This window comes from Phascolarctos cinereus, unplaced genomic scaffold (genome assembly GCF_003287225.1).
Source record: "Phascolarctos cinereus isolate Bilbo 61053 unplaced genomic scaffold, phaCin_HiC Scaffold_9;HRSCAF=440, whole genome shotgun sequence".
Classification (NCBI taxonomy): Eukaryota; Metazoa; Chordata; class Mammalia; order Diprotodontia; family Phascolarctidae; genus Phascolarctos; species Phascolarctos cinereus.
This window is the reverse complement of record NW_027556402.1, coordinates 261,357,284-261,380,312: the sequence shown is the minus strand read 5'-3', so window position 1 is coordinate 261,380,312 and position 23,029 is coordinate 261,357,284. Positions and strand designations below refer to the sequence as shown.

At 44.0% G+C, this 23,029-nt stretch overlaps 1 protein-coding gene across 1 annotated transcript in view; it reads left to right on the top strand.

The window, feature by feature from the left end:
* The window catches only part of SHANK2 (SH3 and multiple ankyrin repeat domains 2), a 730,263-nt gene that overhangs the window by 56,318 nt on the left and 650,916 nt on the right, over nucleotides 1-23,029 (top strand).

Genomic DNA, 23,029 nt, shown 5'->3' with positions numbered 1-23,029 from the left:
GGCAGCAAGCATTCATTAAGTACCTGCTGTATGCCATACACTGTACTCTGTAGGCACCAAGGTGTATGTAAAGACAGTGGACCAGGCCCTGCCCTCAAGGAGCTTACATTCTATCAGGACAGATAACATGCACATAAATCCATACATGCAGAAAGTATACAAGGTACATGCAAGGTGCTTTTTATTTTCCTTTTTAGAGAAGGCACTACTAGGTAAGGGAAGGCTTCATTTCCCCCAGAAAGAAGAGGATGAGCGCAGCTTCTAAGGAGACAGAGGATTCTGAGGCCAGAGATGAGGAGGGAACAGATTCTAGGTGTGAGGGACAACCATTGCAAAGCTGTGGAGGTGGGAGATGTGTGTCCTTTAGGAGAAAACCATAGGAGACAGAGGAAACCCAGGGGGTGTTGAGCATATTGCTGTAATTTGACAGATTTCCCCAGAAAAATACTACCCTTAGGGCTGGAGTTGGAAGGAGGGACCTTAGAGGTCATGTGGTATAATCCAATTGATTTACAAAGGGGGAAATTGAGGCCTAGAGAGGGAAAGTCCTTTAGCTGGGAGATAGCCAAGGGTTAGTGGAGAAAGCTTTGGGTTTGGAGTCAGAAGGCCTTTGGGCAAGTCATTTCACCTCAGTGCCTCAGTTTCCCCATCTGTAAAAATGGAGAGAATTCCTATACCACTTCTCTTACTGGGTAGTTGGGGCATTCTAGGGGTCCTAGGTCCAACCCTGGAAGAGACTCAGGAGGTTAATGAAGCTATGCACGGCCATGTAGGTCTTGTCCCTGTGCCAAGCTGCTCCCCTGTTTCTTTATGTTCTCAAGTAAGCTAATGGTGACCAAGCACTTGGTAAAATGCAGACTGCCGTGCATGCCAATGGGGCAGAGGTTGGGCTGAGCTCCCAGCCGGGACTCCTTCCCCTATCACTCAGCCTCTGCTGTCCTGCCTTTGCCATCCTGGGCAGTGATGGCTGCTGGCACGCCCAGGGTTGTCCTTCATCTCCATCTGCGGGTCCTCTGTCCTTTCCGGTGCATTTGTATGTTCCCTGCTCTTTTCCAGGTCCATAGGGTGGGCTCCATCTTCGTTTCCCTTCCCTTCCATCTTCTTTAATTTGGTCTCCTCTTGGAGACATGGAGTGTCTGTCTCTCCCTGGGATCCCTCCCTCCTCAGGTGACCATGCTCAGCAGACGCTGATCGTCCCCTTCTGGGCTCCTGGCTCTCTTTGTCCTTGCTTGGGAACCCAGTGCCTGCTTGTCCCTAGTGATAGAGGCCTTGAATGGCATTCGCAGGCATCTGGTTACAAGACTGAGCACAGATGATGGCTATCACCACCCCCAGCATTTAGAGATATCACATCAACTCTCACATTTCTACAGCACATTTTCCTCCCACCCCCTCCCTAAACTTCCTTCTCATTATCAACTGAGACAGCATTTGGAAAGTGCTTGGCACAGTGCCCGGCATGCAGGGGTGCTTAATAAACACTCATTCCTTTCCCCCACAACTTTATGAGGTGGGCAGTGAATGCCTTGTTGCCAACTTAAAAAATGAACAGAGTGGCAAAGTGGCTTGTCCAGAGTCACGCAGCTAGGAAACATCAGGGGAAGAATTCCAGCCACGTCTCCTGCCACTATATTCTGCAGCGTCCCGACCCTGCCTCCCACCAGTGGAACATGCTGCTCTCAGACAGTGCCGGTTCTGAGGCTGCTGTGATTCATGGCCCGAAGGATGAGGTCTCGGGGAGAAACCAAAGCCCACCTGCCCTGCTTGGCGGAATCTTCTGCCTGAGGCAGGAAAAGGCTTGTCGGCTGCCCAGAGAGATAGATATCTGTCTGAGAGGCAAAGAAAGCCTGTTTGCTCTCCATAAAAAAGCCTTCCAAAACCAGATTTTGTTGTTTCACCTCCTAATTGCTCCCTAATAACCACAATCCTGTAATACCTTCAATTATATGTCTATAGTTTTATTTTTTTAAGAGATTGAGTCTTATTGGCTGTAGTGAAGCCTGTAGCAGTATGAGGCATGCCCCAATCTGCCCCTGTATCCCACCACCTTTCCTATCAAATGGAAGCAGTTGTGTTTCTTCCTCAGGCTTCTGGGACCCACACTGGTCCAAATTCTGTAATTCTGATAATCTTCATTTAGATGGCTTAGTTATCATGTCCTCCATTTTTCTAGTTCCGTAAATTTCATCTGCATCAATTCATCTAGGTCTTCTTGGATTTCTCAGAATTCTTCTATTTAAAAGATCATAGATGTAGATCTGGAAGGGGGCTCAGAGATCATCTCATTCCAGCCCCCCTCATTTTTTTAGATAAAGAAACTGAGGCCCAGATCAAGTTGTGTGAAGCCCCAAGGTTTTACAGAGAGGAAGCTGTGTTAGTGGGATTCAGATACAGGTCCCATGATTGCAAAGCCAGCCGAGCACATAGTAGGTGCTTAATACATGTTGATTGGTTGATTGATTTCAGTCTTTGACCTTTGGGGTCTTAGGATCCCTGAGTCCAAGGATGTGAATAATGCACTGACCTTACTCCACCAATTCCAAAGTGATTTCTCCCAGGTTGTCAGAGTGCCCCATGGACCTGCCGGCACTGGATTAGAGTGTGCCTGTTTTCTCACAGCCCCACCAGCAATGGCTACGTCTGTCTTTGATCATCTTCACAGTTATCAGTGATTTGGCACATTTTCTTCATATGTTACTGATAACTTCTATTTCTTCTTTGAAAACATTTCATATACTTCGGCCACTTATGAGCTGAGGAGATGTTCATACTGCCATGGCTCTGTGTCAATTCTATATAGATTTTGGAGCTCAAACATTTATTAGGGCTGCTGTTTTTTTTTTTCCAGCCTAATTACTCTTCCTTTTCATACAGTGTTAATAAGCTCGCTGATGTGCTTTCTAAGCACACACCAGATCAGAAGAAATGAAACACAGCATGGTGGTCTAGCCTTGGTGTTTACATCTCTGGAATGAGAGAACACACAGCCTGTGATGTCCCTTCGCAGTCTGACTCACGTAGAATAATTTGCTTTTACAAAAGCAGAACTGACCTTGCTGGCTGCCCAAGACTTTCATTTCATTTTTTCTTGGTCTCTGATTTCTTCCAGCACATCATTGCTTTGTGAGAGCATGGTGTGTTTAGCCTGCCCAGAGTCCCAGGGTGACTAGAAGGCCCTATCTGAGCATGAAATTGATTTTCGGAAATCCACAGCAAACCAAATGACCGGCCCTAGCCACTCCTGGGCATTGTCTCGTCTGGCATTCTGGCTTCTCCGGGTCCCTTTTCGGGGAATGAGGCCCAGAGCAGGATCATGGGATTCAGAGCTGGGAGGGGCCTCCCTCTGGGGGAATTAACTTCCCCAAAGTCCCGGAGGTATTAATAAGGGGAAGAGCTTGGCACTGAAGACAGCCTAGCACAGTGGGATGAGCCCTGACCCAGGCTGGAACCCTGACCCTGCTTCCTTTCAGTGTAGGCACTTGGCTCAGTCACCTTGGCCTCAGTTTCCCCATCTGTAAAATCAAGGCAGTCGGGATGGTCTCTGAGGGCCCGTTTCACTCTTGACTTATGTATGATACCCTGAATGTTAACCCAGGCCTTTCAGAGTTGCACCACCATGCTTAGTAGCAAAGCTTTGTTTCTCAGCTTTCTGGCCTTAATTTGTTTTGCTTTGTGGACCAGTTTTGAGTAGCTGTGGGGTAAGCCACACGCACAGGCATCACGCACTTTACTGACTGCAGAGCGCCATGTCAACACAAACTCCTGCTGTTGCTGCTGCTGCTGCTGTGGCTGTTACTGGAAAATCGTTTGGGTGCCTCTTCCTGGGGTTAAGACAGAAGGACTTCTGGGGTGTTTGCCCTTCTCTGGAGTCTTGCCCAGGTGGAGGTTGCCCTTCGTGATTGGTGGCTCATGTTGATGACATCATGGTCATCCACCCATGGCCTTTGATCTGCTAACTCACTGGTTCCTCACAACAGCTCGGTTCAGAGGGGGCCCTTTTCATCCCCCCTCAGAGAGACGAAAACTAGAGCTCAGAGAGATTCCATGTGGCTCTCGGGGTCACACAGCCAGTACTGTCTGAGTCCAGATTCAGACCCAGGTTTGCCCGACTGCAGGTGGAGGGCACTAAATGTTCACTGTATGTTCTGGCCATGGGGCTTGGGACAGAAGAATCACAAGGAGGATGGGGATGAGGCTTTCTGGGACGCCTAGGGCTTCCTCTGCCCACGCCCTGCTGTGAGATGTGGAAAGCCCTCTGCATTTGTGTCTGAAGAGGAGGCTTCCTTCCAATCCCAGCTCTGCCCTTTACTGCCTCTGTAACCCTGGACTAGTCATTTTATCTCTGGGTCCTAGTTTTTTATCTGTAAAATGAGGGTCTTGGACTCAGTGACCTGTCGAGCCCCTTCCAGCTACAAATCGGATCCCAGGCATCCATGAAGAGTCCCAGGAGTCTCTGAGTTATTGTCCTTCTGCTTGTCATCATTATTATTCCTGAGAGGAGCTGATGTCGCCAGGGCACGTGAGAATTTCTAAATTTTCTTTCTGTCATTTATCTCATTTTCATCTCATAATGAATGAGCATGGAAGGTCAGATCTAAGGGTCACAGAATCCTCATCTTCCAGCTGGGAGACCTTGGAACTCTTTTAATTGATGAAGAAACTGAGGGGAGTGAGTTCCCCAAAGCCACCCATGTTAGGGTGGCAGAGCCAGACCCTAGTTCAGGTCTCACCTTTGACAATAGCCGGTTAAGGGACCTTGTACAAGTCATTTGACTTCTGGGCCTCATGTTTATCTTTGGTACCAGATGGCCTCAGTAGCTTTTGAGCACCAAGTCTATGTTCTTCTCACTTCAAACCATATTAGTACTGTAAGTCCCATTTATTCCCATTTTACAGATGTGGAAACTAAGACTCCAGTCCAATAAGAGACTTGTCCAGGGTCACAGAGCTAGGGATGTCTGTGGCAGGATTTAGGCCTCCTTCTCCTAACTGTGGGTCCAGTGCTCTGAACCAAGGCTGTGCCTCCTCCCTGCTGAGATGTCCTGGCTATGCACAAGATGCTGAAGGGTTAAGTTCTAAGTCTGGAAGGCTTGATTGAATCAAGATTATCCCATTATCTTAATTTGTATGTAATTTATTAGGCAGCCAGCTTGATTGAAGACTCAGAGCTCTCTTTAAGTGAGAGTTTCCCTTTCTTATGCCCTTGATTAGAAGCCGTGATTGGTCTGGTTTGCCTTGCCCAAGTGTTTCTTTATAGAGTTGCTACCTCTTCTCTGTGGACCCCAGAAATTGGGGGCCAGGTTCCCCATACCCGAGTCAGCATGGTGGCCCCAGAAGTCTGGGACTCACAGAGTGCTGTTTTCACTGAGACCATCATGCTTCCTTCCAAATGGACTTGGGTAGCTTTTAGAGTGTGAAACCTGCCACCCCTTTGCCTTCTAGTTACCCTCCTGAACAAGCTCCTGAAAGCTGGGGTGCTGCCATCTCCTGAAGGCTCCTTGGGACTCTGGGAAAGGCCTTGAATAGACCTTGCTAAGGTCCCCGACAGCTCCAACATTCTCTGATTCTGTAACATCGAGCCCAGGGATGGACACCTAGCAGAGCCCAGGGGACCAGACTGGTTGAATGAGGATTAGGTGGGGAGCAGATAAGATGGCAAAGAGTGTGGATGGGATGACCTTGGACTTAGTCACCATGCTCAGACTTGAAAGGGATGCCTGGAATCATCAGCACAGGTATAACATCCACTCCTCATTCTGGTAGTTTTGACCTTCAGCCAAAGAAACACTACCATTGTGAACTGAAAATGTTGACTGGATGCTTACTGTGTGAAAGCTTTGAATGCCACACCAAGAGCTCTGGCTTTTTCATTGAAACTAGGGCACATATAGACAATGGAATGACTTTCCTCTGGCGCCTGCAGGGTCCTGCCCTGGCCCAGATGGGAGGGCTTGGTGCTGCTTGGGGAAGAGAAGACACACTGTTTGTCTTCTTGAAATATTGGTGTTTCCATGTCCCATTTTTGACTGAATGTAGGTCTCTCTCTCTCTCTCATCCTACTTTGAATAGTTACAGCAATGATGATCATGCTCAGGTTGTACCCAGAACTTTAAAAGTGTTGGCAGCAAATTAAAGATGAAATTGTGAACAAGAGTGAAGACATTGGTAGGACAACAATAATTATACAAAGAGCCACCAATGTTGTCCTAACAGCTCAGTTAGCAAATGTTGTCTGTCCATTATCTTGTGGGATCCTCAATGACTTGGTGGGGCAGAGACGGCAAGATTATCCTCATTTTACAGATGAGGAAACTGAGCCTCAGAGAGGTTAAGGAACAAGTCAGATCACTCAGAGCTACTAGGGTGAAGACAGATGCTCAGTCATGTAAAGTCAAGAAGCATTAGTAAGTAGCTGCTATGTGCCAGGTACCATGTTAAACTGGGGATTAGGTAATCTGGAGCTCCCTTTCCTTTGTGGATTCCAGGTCTTTCTGTTGTCCATTCCTTTAATGTCCATGAATTGTAGCAAATTGGAGAACAGCCCCAGGATGTTGGGTGGATCTCTTGGGGTAAGCTCATGGAAGAATGTGGGCAAGTGTTGTCTAGGAAGGACAGGCAGAATCTGAATCACTGGGGGGAATGTGGACATGGATGAACCATCAGGTGCATTGGAGTGTCAAAACTAGGACAGTCCAGGTTTGTAAAGTAACTCCCAAACCAGCCTGAGCTGGTCCACACTGGGCTTGAGGATGGTGTGTGTGCATGCATGCATGTGTATGTGTGAACCCTGAAATGTGTGAAATTGTCCAGATGCCCTCTGTGTAAGGAAGAAACCATATTTCCCATACTTAATTCAAACAAGGACACTGTCTCCTCTAGCATCTAGTACAACACCTTTGCCCAATTAACGTATGGGAACTCAACAAAGAATTAAATTAGTTGGTATTTTAAAGTCTGTAATAACACTGACATTCCATGTCCTGTGTTTTGAGGGCCCTCCCATCTCTGACGTTCCATGTCCTGTGTTCCAAGGCTCTTTGTAGCTCAGCAACTCTACAGAAATTGATGGTTTCAGAAAGCATTACAGGGAGATAGATGGTGGTAAAATGAGCATCTGAGTCATCTGGAGAATAGACATGAAAGACAGACACCCACCCTAAGCCTCCAACTGTTCGTTGTCATGAGTCCTCATGCCCAGGTTGTAATGAGGATGGTGCTAAGTATTAATTACAAACCTTCCCTGGATTGACTGAAGTGAGGCCTCTGCTCCCTCCAGCATCACTGTCTTATATCTCTGCTTGTTTCATAAAGGAGTTGGCTCTTCTTGACCAAATCCTGTCCATGACTAAAAGGTTTTAAGAGACAACTCAACATTTGATGGGTGGATCAGTCTGAAGCCATCATATACAATGGAGGCTAAGAATTTTGTGACAGCCATTTCACCCGTAGCTTTTCCTTAATTTGGTATAGTAGAAAGAGGGCCCAGGATGGAGAACAGTCTGAGGGCCTGGGTTAGAAGCTTGGCTCAGATACTTACCATCTGGAGGCCTTGGGTACATTCCTTCCTTTCTCTGGATGCCTGGTGAAACAAGGGTGTTGGGTTGAATTTGAAGACCTCCAGTGTCTGGTACCGTAGCTATCCTAGGATTTTTTGAAGGGGGATGATGGTGGGCATTCATGAAGCTACTGGATATAGTACAGGGAACCAGTAATGAAAATACTGCTACGATGATGATGATGGTGGTGGTGGTGACAACAATGATGACTACCACTACTAGCTAATTATGTAGTGTTTATCATGTGCTCATTTATAAGTGCTTTGTAATTGTCCTTATTTGTAAGCACTTTATAATTATTATTTATATGCAGTTTATAATTATTATTTGTAAGTGCTTTATAATTATTATTTATATGCACTTTATAATTATTATTTAAAAGTACTTTATAATTATTTGTAAATACTTTATAATGATTATGAGCATTTTATAATTATTATTTGCAATCACTTTGTAATTATTATTTAAAAGTACTATTTACAAGCACTTTATATTTTTATTTTTAAGTGCTTTATAATTATTTTATTTGATACTTACAAGAACCCTGTGAGGTAGGTGCTATTATTATCTCCATTTTACAGGTGAGGAAACTGAGGCAAACAGGAGTTAAGTGACTTGCCCATAGTCACCCAGCTAGTGACTACCTGAGGCCAAATTGAACCCCAGTTTTCCTGACTCCTGGGCTAGGTGCTTTACCTAAGTGTACTACTTGGCTGCCTGGATTCAGACCTGGGAGGGCCCTTCAAATTATGGTCTTTTACAAAACAGTCCAGTGAAGTTGGAAGTCCCTGCACAGACAGACAGCTTTCCCCTCCCACGATGAATGGCGTCTACCCTGTGGTCCATCTGGGCACTCTAGGAGCACAGTAGGGCTTCCTTGTACCACATAAGCAAAGATTTCTTCTATTGATGAAAGCAAACAATTCTCCGATATTCTTTTTTCCCCCCCTCCTTGAGCTGATGGAGTTGTTGGAAATGATTCTGATATGTACTTAGCTCTCTGTTTAGCATTTTTGATTACTGCATCTCCAATGTCAGGGAAAACATTTTTGCTTTAATTTTACTTTCAGCCTGAGTTCATGAGCTAGACAAGGTGCTGAGGGAATGCAGGCTTTAGCAGCAGTTTCTCAAAGGCAGCCTGCCCTGGTCTCCTTGTATGGAATCCTAGTTCCCCCTTGTTCAATGCATCTGGCCAAGACACACGGATTACCAGACCAGTCTTGTGGGCCCAGAGCTGTGCTGGACAATAGGACTTGGGTCTTGGACGTTTTTCAAACACTGTAATTTAGAATAAACCCATTTTCTATTTTCTTTCCTGGCCCACTGCCCATAAAGAACCAAAGGGCTGAAGTCCTTTCTCTTTGGGGTTCTCTTGATGGTACTCCCACCCCCTCTATTACTTCTGTTCCTTCCCATTGGTTTCTCTTGGCAGTGGCATCCATGGGAATCTCTCTTTTTGTGATCAGATGGCTTGCTTTGTCTGGCTTTTGTCTGCTGGGGGAGGAGCTGGCTTATTACCTCGGGCAGACAAGTGAACGAAATGTGGAAAGGGATATCCCCTACTTATCAGCCATGAAACCGAGGAGGTGGACTAGCTGTGGAACAGAGTTGAATTCTCTTAACTTGGAAAGCAGGATGGTGACTTGCCCTCTCCCTTGGGAAATGGACTGTCTGCTCTGGTCCCAGCTATTGGGGAAGTCTTGGCTTCTTCTCCCTGGCATTCAGATGAGTTCCCCTTGCAAAATGAGGAGTTCCCTTGTTTGAAAGCTGGTGGCCCAAGAAAGGGGGAGAGTGTGAAGTGGCCCTCTTTTTTGTGCTCCAAAATACAGCCATTATTAGGCATGTCTAAAGTTGCCTTTTGGGATGGATATCCCTGAAGCCTTCCCACAAAGACTTGTTTTCACTTACAAAGAATCGGATTTAAGGGCTTGAAGAGACTGAGTGATGCATTTAGTCTTTGTACTAGGATGGATCAGGTCCCAAGCCAGAGCCACCCTTCTTCTGCATCCCAGAGGTCAGTCAGTCAGTCAATAAACATATGGCAAGTCACTGTGCTCAGACGGCTTTTGGAGTAGCCTCTCTATTAATCAAAATCTCCACCTCTGCCATTCAAGGACCTCTCCAGCCTAGTGCCTTCCTACCCTTTCTGCCTTATCTCCAATTATTCCCTTCCTCACACCCTTCCCTCCAGTCCCCAGCTGCTCTGTGAGCAGGCACTGTTTTCTCTCAGTTTTTCTGCTGTCCTAGGAGGTGGATGTCCTTCCTCTCTTTCTTTGCCTCTTGGAGTTCTACCACCTATTAGATCACAGCTCAGGTAGCTTGCCCTCCAGGGAGAGCCTTCCTGGATGCCTCTAGTCCCCACCCCATGTGGATCTCCCATACACTGTGCTTGACCCACTCTGAAACACTCAACCCTGTACATTACATATGTGGCATAGCCTTCCACTAGTCTGTGATCACTAGGACGGCAGGGACAAAGTCTTACCAACCTTTTCATGTTCCTTAGTCACTGTAGAGATGGATTTGGTTTGATCTATTTCTTGAGGGTCTCTAGGAAACAAGACCCTGTTCTTTCCTTGGTTTTCTCATTCTGATATTTAGAGGCTCTCACTCTCTGGGACTTGGGGACTGTGAACTTGGTTGTGATCTTGCATTTGCTTGAGAGTGGTCAGCTGATCCTCCCAGCATGGCAGGATCCCAGGTGTGCTTTAGAATTCTTCAGTCACAAGCTTACAATGCTGCCAACTCCCCCTCTTCAGCAAGAAAAAATGGCAGCTCCATGATATTTCATCATCTCACTCCTTTTCTGCACTTCTGGACCTTTTAGTTACCTTGTGAGATTTTCCCCAAGACCTTACCAAGTTTTCCGTGGCCTTTCTGAGTCTGACTCCCAGTGTAAATGCCAGGATTCCATAAAGATCAGACCAGGACTTGGCAAGATGGGAAGATCGGCAAAGAGTCCTTCCTGGTGTGTGAAATTCCTCCCTCCCTTGGCATTGTTTTATCACTAAAAATGTGTGTGTGTGTGTGTGTGTGTGTGTGTGTGCTTCTGTGTATAGAGGGGAGAGATATACACTGGTGAATGAACCCCAGGTGCCACACCTTCACAGTGAGGTCAAGAGTAGGATTTTCCCTGGTGGAGCCTCTGAAGACTTGGTCTGTGCTTTAAATGTGTTCTTCAAGTATTGGGACTGAGTTTTCAGAACATCCACTATCGCTGATTGCTAATACTAATAGCTGATGTTGACAGAGCAATCTAAGACTCATAAGCATTATTGTACCCATTTTACAGATGAGAAAATGATGTCTTAGAGAAGTGAAGCCACTGGCCCAAGTATACAACCCAGGTCTTCCTCTTTTTTGCTGAACCGTATGGCAACCTGTGAGAGCTGGGGATCAGTGGGGGAGGAGGCGTAGAAGATGGATAGGGAAGTCAATGCACTGTAGTTTTGCTTTATCATTTAGCCTAGACTTCCTCCTAGAATCCAAAGGCATATTCAATTTGGGTCCTTTCCAGAGAATGGTGGCATATTGGCACCTAGAAATGCTCACTCATCAGCAGGTGTGGACCTCCTTCTTTCACAGAATTCTATAGCCTCTGAGTCAGAAGGGTCCAGTATCACTTCCTTCAAGAAAGATTTTGAACTTAAAAATCAACAAAGAGAAATATTTTGATATATAAAGAAGAAGAGAAAAGAGGGCTGTATATGAAAATGAAATTGTGTTAAATAATTATTTTTAAAAACTGACATGTATGTTCAATTGAATGGGATAGTAACACTGCTTCCCTGCTGCCTGTGCCCCCTCATGTTGATGGAGAGGACCTGAGTTCAAATCTAGCTTCAGAACCTTTTAGGTATATGACCTTAAGCTAGTCACTTAATCTCTGTTTGCTTCAGTTTCCTCCTTGGTAGAATGTGGATAATAATAGCACCTCTCTCCCAGGGTTGATGTGAGGGTTGCGGGATCAAACACTATATAAATGGTAGCTATTATTATTATTGTTAATGATTAATCCTTGGATTCCATTCAGTAAGCCTCTGCTAACCACTTACTGTGCTCCAGGCACTGAATTGAGAAGCGAGGAAAGAAAGCCAGAAAGAAAAGTCTATCTGAAGGAGGTCACATTCTGTTGTGAAGCTGGGCACAACACATAACATATATATATATACAAAGTAACAGGAAAGTCATTTTTGTGGAGGTGGAGGAAACGTTCGCTGGAGGGATCAGCGAAGACCTAGTGTGGGTTGTACAACTAGAGTGACACCTTGGGTGGGAACTAGAAATTCCAGAGGGTGGACAACGTCCCTGCTGTGTGGTACAGCCTGGATGGAGGCCCCAAGGTGAGATATTCAATGTCATGTATGGGGAACAGGAAGTGGATTAATGTGGCTGGAATGTAGAGAGAAGGGTGCAGGACAAGTATTGGGAAATCATCCCAGAAAGACAGGCAGAAGCTACATTGTGAAAGGCTTTCAATGTCAAACCAAGGAGTCTTCCCATATAATTAATTTGTGTGAAGAGCTCTGGGTTCACAGTCCTATGAGAAAGGTGCCCTAAGAACAACTGGATGTTCAGGTAGGGTTTTCTCTCCTCATGAGTTTTCCTGGAGCCTGGCTGGCCGGCAGAGAAGGCAGCATCACCTTTGGCTCCCCTACCTTGTTCTCACCTGGCCCCTCAGACACCAACAGTGTTTCAGCTGGCCAGCCGAGTAACGTCATCCCTTCCCTGATATGGGGAGCAGGAAGCATTAAAGAACCCCAGTGTCTCTTTCCCTGGGCCCTTTCTTCTTAACAGGTGGTGAGCCGAGTGTGATAAGGATGAGCCCGGTGTCTTGGTTCCCTTTCCACACCTTTGCTGTTTAGAAAGGTGTTTTCTGCTTATGTTTCCTGGGAGTTAATAATTAAATATCTTTCCCAGCCCTCCAGATCTGTTCCCACCAGTAGTTAATAGGATTATTCATCCCCTGAGATTAAGGTTGTGAAGGGCCCCATCCTCCCCCTCCACACCCTTCTCCCCTTTTAACTGGCATGGAATTAGCAATACATATTTATAAAATCAGACTTTTCTGATGGACCATTTGGGTTTAAGCATTCCTATGAAAGAATAGATCTGAGAGCTTTTGGGGATCACATAAATCAGCACATCCAACCCCCTTATTTTACTGGTGATGGAACCAAGAGCCAGAGGGGAAAGTGAGGTAGCCAGAATCCTACAATTATTGATTAAGTAGCTGCTCAAAGAGGTGGATGACATATTGGGTGACCCCTCCCCCCCATACTTCAACAGACTTAGAAGGAGGGGCTGAATCTAATGAATTGAAATTCACTGTAGATTTACAGTGAGTGGAGGAACTATGACTAGACCATAGTTCACATAAATAAAGGGGGGCGGTTTAGTAAATTAGTATCTTTGAGTTCCCCTTCTCCCACGAAAGAGTTCCCTTTCCCTCTTACCTCCCCTAGGGCTAACTGTGTGACCCTGGGCAAGTCACAAAGCCTCTGTTTGCCTCAGTTTCCTCATCTGTAAAATAGGGATAATAATGGCACCTCCTAGGGTTGTTGTGAGGATACTCAGCACAGTACCTGGCACATAGTAGGTGCTACACAAATATTAGTTGTTGCTATCATTGTTATCATTATCTCTTCCCCCATCGCTTATCTCCACATATGAGACTTCTTTGTGTTCATGTCATACCTGTCCCTTCTGCACTGACTAGAATGCCGAGTCTTAGAAGGCAGGACAGATGTAACGTTTTTCCCTTTATCCTCATTGTCTTGCATAGGGCTTTACAGAGCGACGGCCACTTAAACGTTCGTCCTTATTGTCAAGGGACTTTTCGTTATGAGTAGAATGCAAAGAGACCAAGACAATTGCCAGGGTGGCCACTGTCTCATCATCCTCTGCTCTAGACAGAACACATCTGGACAGTTCAGTTCAGGTCTGTATTCACGTTCTAGGAAAGCCACAGACAATCCAGACCAGAGGTGTCCAACATCTGGATGCGGGCCTCGGGGTCCACCACACTCCCGAGTGTGGCCTGAGCCAGCTGATGGTGTAATTCCCATTGGATTTTGATGTGTTGGTATACTAATAAAAAAAATAAACATATGTGGTTTTCTAAGTCACTGTTTGGCCCTCAGGGATCCTTATGCTCAGGTCAGTGTCCCCTGTTTCTATTTTAATTTGACACCTCTGGGCTAGACAATTGCCAAAGGATAGTAAGAAGTCTAGAGATTGATGAAAGACCTGGAAATGTTTGTCCTGGAGAAGGGGAAGAAGAAGAATGAGAAAATGGGCATACATGTACACATACACGTGCACACACATATTCTTTATGTAACATGTTCATGTACAGTTGGCCCCAAAGGAGTGATCTAGGAGCAGTGGATAGAAGTTGCCAAGGGAGAATGTCAGCTGGAATATCAGGCAGCTTCCTAATGGTCAGAGTTTTGTGAAAGTGGAAGGAACTTCCTTATGGAGCTTGTGATTTTCCCAGTCCTGGAGGTCTTCCAGTGAAGGCTTGAGGGTCAGCTGTTGGGAACCGTACGAAGGAAATGTCTGTTTAGATGTAGCTAGCTATGTAGCAAGTGGAGAGAGCTGGGCTGAGAGTCAAGAAGCCCTGAATTTAAATCCTAAGTAGACGCTTACTAGCTGTTTGACCTTGGGCAAGTCACATCTCTGTATGTCAGTGTTCCCATCTATAAAATTAAACCATTGGGCTCAATGAACTTAGGGTCCCTTTCTTTTTTTCTTTCTTTTTGGAAAAATATGCTTATTTAAATATTTTCCCCCTAGTACATGTAAAAACAATTTTTGACATTTGCTTTTTAAAAAAAATTTGAATTCTAAATTCTCTCCTTCCCTCCCCTTTGCCCTCATTGAGAAGGCAAGCAACTTGATAAAGGTTATATACGTGTGCAGTCATGGAAAACATATTTCCACATTACTCATGCTGTGAAAGAAAGCCAGACCAGAAGAAAAGAAAAAGAAAGAAAGCAAAAAAAAAAGTATGTTTCAATCTGCATTCAGTCTTCATCAGCTCTTCCTCTGGAGGTAGATAGCATTTTTTCATCATGAGTCCTTTGGAATTGTCTTACGTCATTGTATCGCTGAGAAGAGCTAAGTCATTCACAGTTGATCATTGTTACAATGTTGCTGTTACTGTGTACAATGTTATCCTGGTTCTGCTCACTTCACTTTGCATCTATTCATTCATGTGAGTCTTTCTAGGTTTTTCTGCAACCATCCTGCTTGTGATTCCATATAGCACAGTTGTATTCCATCACAATCATATACCAAAACTTGTTCAGCCATTCTCCAATTGATGTATATCCATTCAATTTCTAATTCTTTGCCACCACTAAAAGAGCTACTATAAATATTTGTGTGCACATAGGTTCTTTTTCTTTTTCTTCTTAATCTCTTTGGGATATAAACCTAGTAATGGCATTGCTGGGTAAAAGGGTATGCATGGTTTTATAGCCCTTTGGGCATAGTTCCAAATTGTTCTACAGAATGGTTGGACTGGCCCACAACTCCACAAACAGTGCATTAGTGTCTCAATTTCCCATATCCCCTCCAACATTTGTCATTTTCCTTTTCTGTCATACTAGCCAATCTGACATGGGGCATGGTAGCTCATAGTTGTTTTAATTTGCATTTCTCTAATCAATAGTGATGTAAAGCATTTTTTTTTATATAACTATAGCTAACTTTGATTACTTCATCTGAAAACTTCCTGTTTATATCCTTTGATCATTTACCAATTGGGGAATGTGTCTTATTTTTATAAAATTGACTCAATTCTCTATATGTTTGAGAATGAGGCCTTTATCAGAGAAAAATGCTATGATTTTCCCCCCACAGTTATGAATACTGTGTATTTCCCTCCATCCCATTTCCCCCTGTTTATCCTATTCTCTCTCCCCTTTTACCTGTCTATTTGTGAAAGTGTTTTGGTTCTGACTTTTACCTCCCCAATCCATTTTCCCTCCTATCATCCCCCCTTTCTTTAATCTCCTTCCCCTCCTATTTCTTATAGATTTATATACCCAATTGAGTATGTATGTTATTGCCTCTTTGAGCCAGTTCTGATGAGAGTAAGGTTCAAGTGTTCCCCCCACCTCCTCCACTGTAATGCCTCTTTTAAGGGAGAGAACTTATCCTATTCTACCTCTCTCTTTCCCCTTTTCCCAGGGCATTTCCTTTTTTCACCTCTTAATTTTATTTTTTAAAGATATTATTCTGTCCTATTCAACTCACACCTGCATCCTCTGTGTATAATCTTTCTTAACAGCCCTAATAATAAGAAAATTCTTAGGCATTATAAGTATCACTTTCACATGTTGGAATGTAAACTGTTTAGCCTTATTGAATACCTTATGATTTCTCTTTCATGTTTACTTTATCATACTTCTCCTGAGTCTTGTATTTGAAAGTCAAATTTTCTTTTCAGCTCTGGTCTTTTCATCAGGAATGCTTGTGAAAGTCCTCTATTTCATTGAATATCTAGTTTTCTCCTGAAGGATTATACTCAATTTGGAGAAGTAGATGACTCTTGGATATAATCCTAGCTACCTTGCCCTCTAGAATATCATATTCTAATCCCTCTGTTCTTTTAATGTAGAAGCTGCTAAATCTTGTGTTATCCCGACTGTGACTCCACAGTATTTGAATTGTTCTTTCTGGCTGCCTGCAGTATTTTCTCCTTGATCTGGGAGCTCTGGAGTTTGGCTATAATTTCCTGGGAGTTTTCCCTTTGGGATCTCTTTTAGGAGATGATCAGTGGAGTCTTTCAATTTCTATTTTACCCTCTGGTTCTAGAATATCAGGACAATTTTTACTTAATAATTTCTTGAAAGATAATGTCTAGGCTTTTTTTAAAAATTGCAGCTTTTAGGTAGTCTAGTAATTCTTAAATTATTTCCTCAATGTATTTTCCATGTTAGTTGTTTTTCCAATGAGGTATTTTACATTTTTTCTATTTTTTATTCTTTGGATTTTTGTATTACTGTTTCTTGATGTCTCATAAAGTTATTAGCTTCCACTTGCCTAATTCTACTTTTTAAGGAATTCTTTTCTTCAATGAATTTTTGTACCTCTTTTTTCTGTTTGGTCAACTTTGTTTCTCAACAAGTTCTTGTCTCCAGTGGATTTTTGTACCTCTTCTAATTTGACCTATTCTGTTTTTTAAGATGTTATTTTCTTCAGTATTTTTGGTGCCTCCTTTACCAAGCTATTGACTCTTTTTTCATGATTTTCTGCATCACTCTCATTTCTATTCCCAATATTTACTCTGTCTCTTTTATTTTATTTTTAAGATATTTTTTGAGCTCTTCCAGGAATTCTCTTTGGGCCTGAGACAAATTTACATTCTTCTTTGAAGCTTTGGATGTAGCAGTTTTGACATTGTTATCCTCTTCTGAGTTTGTGTTTTTGTCTTCCCTGTCACCCTAGTAACTTTCTATGGTCAGGTTCTTTTTTTGTTGTTTAGTCATTTCTCCTGCCTATTTCTTAACTTTTAACTCTGTTTTTAAGTTCAGCTCTGCTCCTGAGCTGGAGAGGGCACTGCCCCAGCTTCAGGCCTTTCTTGCTGCTGCTCTCAGAGCTAGTTCTGAGTTCTGTAAGTTTTCAGTTCTTCCAAGGTGCTATGATGTGAGGAGAGTTATGTTAACTATCATCCTGGCCTGGGCTCTGGTCTGTGAGTGACCACAAACACTCTTTTCCACCCTAGGAACTGTTACCAGGGTCCCTGTTCTCCTGGGGACCACAGGCTGTGGTATGCTAGTGCTCTTTCTCACTCTTCCTCACTGTGACCCAGAACTGCAACCTTGATGTGGGTATGGGCAATGCAAAATCGTCCTGTACCCAGTGCCAGCAAAGGGACCCCTGTAATCTTCTAACCAGTTGTCCATCCCCCTCAGCCCACAGGGCTGAGGGCTCTGGAAGCCACTGCTCCCACTGCTCCAAAGGCCTTCTGCAGGTTTGCTGGGGTGAGGTCTCTGCTGGCACAGCCTGCACTGAACTGTGCTCTGCTCTTACTGTGGTGCAACAGACCTTTCTTGTCAACCTTCTCAGTTTTGGGGCTAGAAAATTATTTCACCCTGTCCTTTTGTGGGTTCTGCCATTCCAGGATTCATTTTTAGACATTATTTAAAGTTATTTGGAGGGGAATTTGGGAGAGCTCAGGCAAGTCCCTGCCTTTTATCTGCCATCTTGGTTCCGCCCCTCCTTGTGTTCCCTTTCAATTCCAGAGCTGTGCTTCTATGACACTGGAGGGCCTGGAGGTGCCTTCTAGTTGACAGAACTTGTGACTCTGATTGTTTGCACTCTGTGTTGCAATCAGAAGGGCTTTATTTACCACTGCAGATTGAGGAAAGAGAGAATGTTTCCATTTTTTAGTAAATTTAAATTACAGCCACCTGGAATGGTGCCCAGAGGAAGCAGCTGAGTCAGGGGGTTTTCGGATATCTGGAGCAGGCCTCTTTGTAGCCTCAGGATGCAGGAAGAAACTGAAGTACCAGCCCTTCCCTATCTTCACAGCTGCCCCAAGGTGCTATTTCCAAACAGATGTTTTGAATTCATAGACCTCTATAATCATTTTTTCCTCCTTAGAAATAATGCTAGGGGGAGAAGGTACATGTTCCAAAATGCTGGCTTAGGTATAGACATGACTCAGCCTGACTTTTAAGCTCTCAAACTAATGGACTGGTGTACAGTTAATTCTCACTTTGAAATTCTAGGCCCAGGACTCAGACATAGGTTAACAAGCTAGAACAGCGATGGTGCTCACTTAGACTTGAGGTCAGAAGCGGCTTCCTAATAATTGGAGCCTAGCTGAATTTAGAGGTGCCCATCAGTTACCTTCAGCTTGGTTTAGCCCATCTGGGCAGGCAGGCTAAATCAGACCTCAAACCCATTAGTGAGTTAGAGGGATGTTTACCCCAAGCATATGAAGACTTCATTGGTGGAATGGGTGAATGAGGACAATTTGTTCCAATGGCCACGGAGGCGTCTGAAGCAGGCGCTGTGGAGCCCTTGGAGCTTGGTCAGACATCCAAGACGCCAAGGTCATCCACTGCATCTTGGACCATCACTAGTCATCCTGACTTTTGTCTTGCCACTGGACCTCAGTGACTGTGGAAGAGAGAGTGAGGGTGACTTTGCACAGCCCTGCCTCACTTCAACCCAATTCACTTACAAGTCAAGACATTGCTCCATGATGTCATGGGTCCCCTTCAAAAATAAAGGATGGACAGCAGCAACAGTTGATAGGTTCTTCCTTGTTGGGGACTAGAGGTTGAAGGACTGCTCAGGGACCTGGGAAGAGGCTCTAGGTCAGGTGCTGGTGGTGCTCGGTGTCACCGGGGGGATTCCGCCAGCTTTGTGAGGGGTTGGTAGGATGGTAAGGAAAAGCTGGACCAGGAATGGGCCAACTGCCGCCTTCATAAAAGCATTTGTTCAGTACAACTTGGGCTCAATCAAAAGGCAGCTCCTAAGGACCTAGAAGGCCACAGGTTCCCCAGCCCTGGTCTGGGCCCTTTCTCAGGAGGGAGCCATATCTAGTGGAATGGGAGCTCCTTGGAGGGCAGGGACTGTTTTGCTTTTGTCTTTTTATCCCCAGAGCCTAATGTCATGCCTGGGACTTAGGAGCTTAATAAAGGATGGTTGAGCTGAAGATCATTCCCACTGAGATGGGTGACCTGCTGCTTTGGTAGGTGTCCCTTGGGGTGCTGAGGAATGAGCACAGCTCTGAGTTGCCTTTTGCTCCTCCCTCCCCGCCTCCATTTCTGAGTCTTTTATAAACACTTCAGAGTCCAGGTTGACACTCCTCTCTTGTGCTCCCCACTGTGCCCAGTTTGGTTCTGACAGAGAAAAGCTGTTCCATAAGTGCTTGTGGATGGGTTTTGGCTCCTCTTTCAGCTCCTGAATTATTCACATCTGAGCCCTGCTGTGGTTATTATCCTTCCTAGTCGATCCCTGGTGCCTCTCTGGACTTCCTTACAGGAGAGGTAAACGTACATGCTGACTTCTCCCAGGAGATCCTCACACCGACATCCCAGAGTAGAGAGGGCATACATGGACACCCCCAAATTGAAGCTCAGAGAGATGATGCCCTGGGCAGGACAGGAGAGATCAGTGCTAAGCTGTAGGGACCCTTGAAGCAACTTGAATCCAGTGGGGTATGAGTGTTTCCTTTCCCTACGCGTAGAAGACATTGAAAAGTAGGTGGTTCATTTATTTATCACTGAATCTCAGAGCTCCATGTTCCCTTCAGCATGGCCTTCTGATGCCTCCAGCCCTCAGGTGGAGCCAGGCCATCACCCCTGCTCTGGCTATACTCTGCTCACTTCCCCGTCCTCAGCCCCTCTGTGAACAAGTTCGATGCTACACTGTCCACTACCCTCCAACCCTTTCCCTTTCATCCTATTGCTCCATTGTGCCTTTTCAAACCCCATCCTTGGATTATTCCTGCCATCTATCACTTTGACTTCTGTTTGCATGATGGTGGAGGGAGCTAGAGGAAATCAGGAAAATATGCGGACTGGGCCCACTACATCAATGAATGCTGCTTATCACCTCCCTAATAGATTCACTCCCTGACTGTGCTTAGCAACTTGCTCCCAACGTTTTCATCCCTCCACAAACACCTTTTGGCACTTTCTTTCCTGCTCCCCTCAGCTAAGAACTGTGCCTCATACTTTACTGGACAAATTGAGGCCTTTTGGGCAGAGCTCTCTCTTCTTCACTCACTTCCCTCAGGTGGCTTCCCCCACTAGCTCCCCCTTCACTCCGTCTTGGATGACCAGGTGGCCATTCACTCTGCCAAGGTGAGTACACCCAGATCCCATCTGCTCCCATCTCTCTAGAAGATAGCCCTAGTTGTCACTCTCATTCACTCCCAAATCTTCATTTTCTCCCTTTCTGCTTGTTGCTTGCCTCATGCCTATGCAAGTGCCAGTGTCTCCCCTAGCCTTAAAACAGTCTCTTAATCTGACCATCTCCACTAGCTACCACCCTTTAACTCACCACTTTTCTTGGCTCAATTTTCTGATAAAGCTGTCTACACCAGGTCCCTCCACTTCCTCTCCTCTCACTGTACACCCTCTGCAATCTGGCTTCTGAACTTCATCATTCAACTGAAACTCCTTTCCAAAGTTACCAGTGATCTCTAATAGCCAAATCTAATAGCCTTTTCTCCTCATCCATTGGACCTCTGTGTAACCTTTGACACAGCTGATCACCTTCTCTTCCTTGGTAATCTTTCCTCTCTATATTTCTTATGTTGCTCCCTCCTGAATCTCATCTTACCTGACTAACTGTGCCTTATGACTGTTTTGCTAGATCTTTGTTCTTATCATATTCACTAACTAACCATAGATGTCCCAAAGAGCTCTGTTCTGGGCTCTCTTCTCCCTATAGGCTTTCTCATGTAATGATGTCATCAGCTACCATGGTTCAATAATCATGTTTTAAAATATATAAATATATTTTATAAATATATGTACATATATCTATCTATATATAGATATATAGATATATAATATATTAGCGTGTGTGTGTCTGTCTATTTGTATGTGTATGCATCAATTTATTTATTTAGGGGGAATTCCTTACTTTTAAATTTTGAGTTCAAAATTCTCTTGTCCCCTCCCCATTCACTGAGAAGGCAAGCAATGGGATATCAATTATACTTATGAAATCACACAAAACACATTTCATATTAGTCATATTACAAAAAAAGCAAAAAAAGGTGAGAAAATTATACTTCAATTTGCATTCAGAGGTCATCAGTTCTTTTTCTGGAGGTAGATAACACTTTTCCATAATGAATCCTTTGGAATTGTCTTGGACCATTGTATTGTTTACAGTAGCCAAGTCTTTCATAGTTAATCATCTTTACAATATTGTTGTTACTGTGTACAATGATCTCCCAGTTCTTCTCACTTCACTTTGCATCAATTCATATAGGTCTTGCCAAGTTGTTTCCCCCCCCCCAAAACCACCCCCTTCATCATTTCTCCCAGCACAATAGTATTCCATCACAATTACATGCCACTACTTGTTCAGCCATTCCCCAATTGATGGACATCACCTTGATTTCCAATTTTTTTGCCACCACAAAAAGAGCTGCTCCAAATATTTTTGTGCAAATAAGTCCTTTTTTCTTTGATTTCTTTGGGGTATAGACCTCATAGTGGTATTGCTAAATTAAAGGATGTGAAAAATTTTATAGCCCTTTGGGCATAGTTCCAAATTGTTTTTCAGAAACAGTGGATTAGGTCACTACTTCACCAGCAGTTCATTAGTGTACCTATTTTCCCTCATGCCCTCTAGCATTTGTCATTTTTGATAGGTGTGAGGTGGTTCCTCGGTTATTTTAATTTGCTTTTCTCTAATCATAGAGATTTAGAGCATTTTTCCCCCATATGTCTATGATGGCTTAGATTTCTTCTGGAAAACTGCCTGTTTATATCCTTTGACCATTTATCAGCTGGGGAATGGCTCTTATTTTTATAAGTTTGACTCTATTCATTCAGCATATATTTGAAAAATGAGGCCTTTAGCAGAGAAACTTGCTGTAAACATTTTTTGTTTATTGTCTATGGTATGTTTTTTTTTAGCAAAATTCCATTTCCCTGATTATCCATTTTAATTAGATCTATTTTTGCTTTTGCTTTGTCTCAAATCAAGATTGCAGTTCCTGCTTTTTTTTTTTTATTTACCTGAAGCATATTAGATTCAGCTCTAGAATTTTATTTTAATTCTGTTTCTGTTTCAAGTATTCCTCCTGTAAGCAACACATTGTTGGATTCTTGTTTCTAATCCATTCTGCTATCTGCTTCCATTTTATGGGTGAGTTCATCCCATTCATATTCAATTATGATTACTGCATTCCCCCACCCCATCCCATTTTCTTCTGTTTCTTCTTCTCTCTTTTTCACCTGTTTCTCCTCAAAAGTCTATTTTACTTCTAATTACTGCCTTCCATAATCTTTCCTCTTTTTTTATCATCCTTCCCATTTCTTTTATCTCCTTCCCCTCTTATTTCCCTGTCAGGTAAATTATATTTCTATATACAATTGAGTGTATAAATATTATTCTCTGTGTAAACCAATTCTGGTGAGAGTGAGGTTCAAGCATTGCCTGCCACCATCCCCACATTTCCTTCCATTGTAAAAGCTCATGTTTGTGTGCCTCCTTTATGTGAGAAAATCTGCCCCATTCTACCTCTCCCTTCCCCCTTCTCCTAGTGCATCCCTCTTTCCCACCCTGCCATTGTTTTGGGTGGGAGATCATTCCAGCAGTGATCATCTTTATGTAGATGAGTTCTAGATATATATGTATATATATATATATCCAGCCCTAACTTCCCCTCTGAGCTCCAGTCCTGTATCACCAACTGCCTTTTTAGACATCTCAATGTAACATAGGCATCTCAAATTCAACATATCAGAAAACAAAACTCA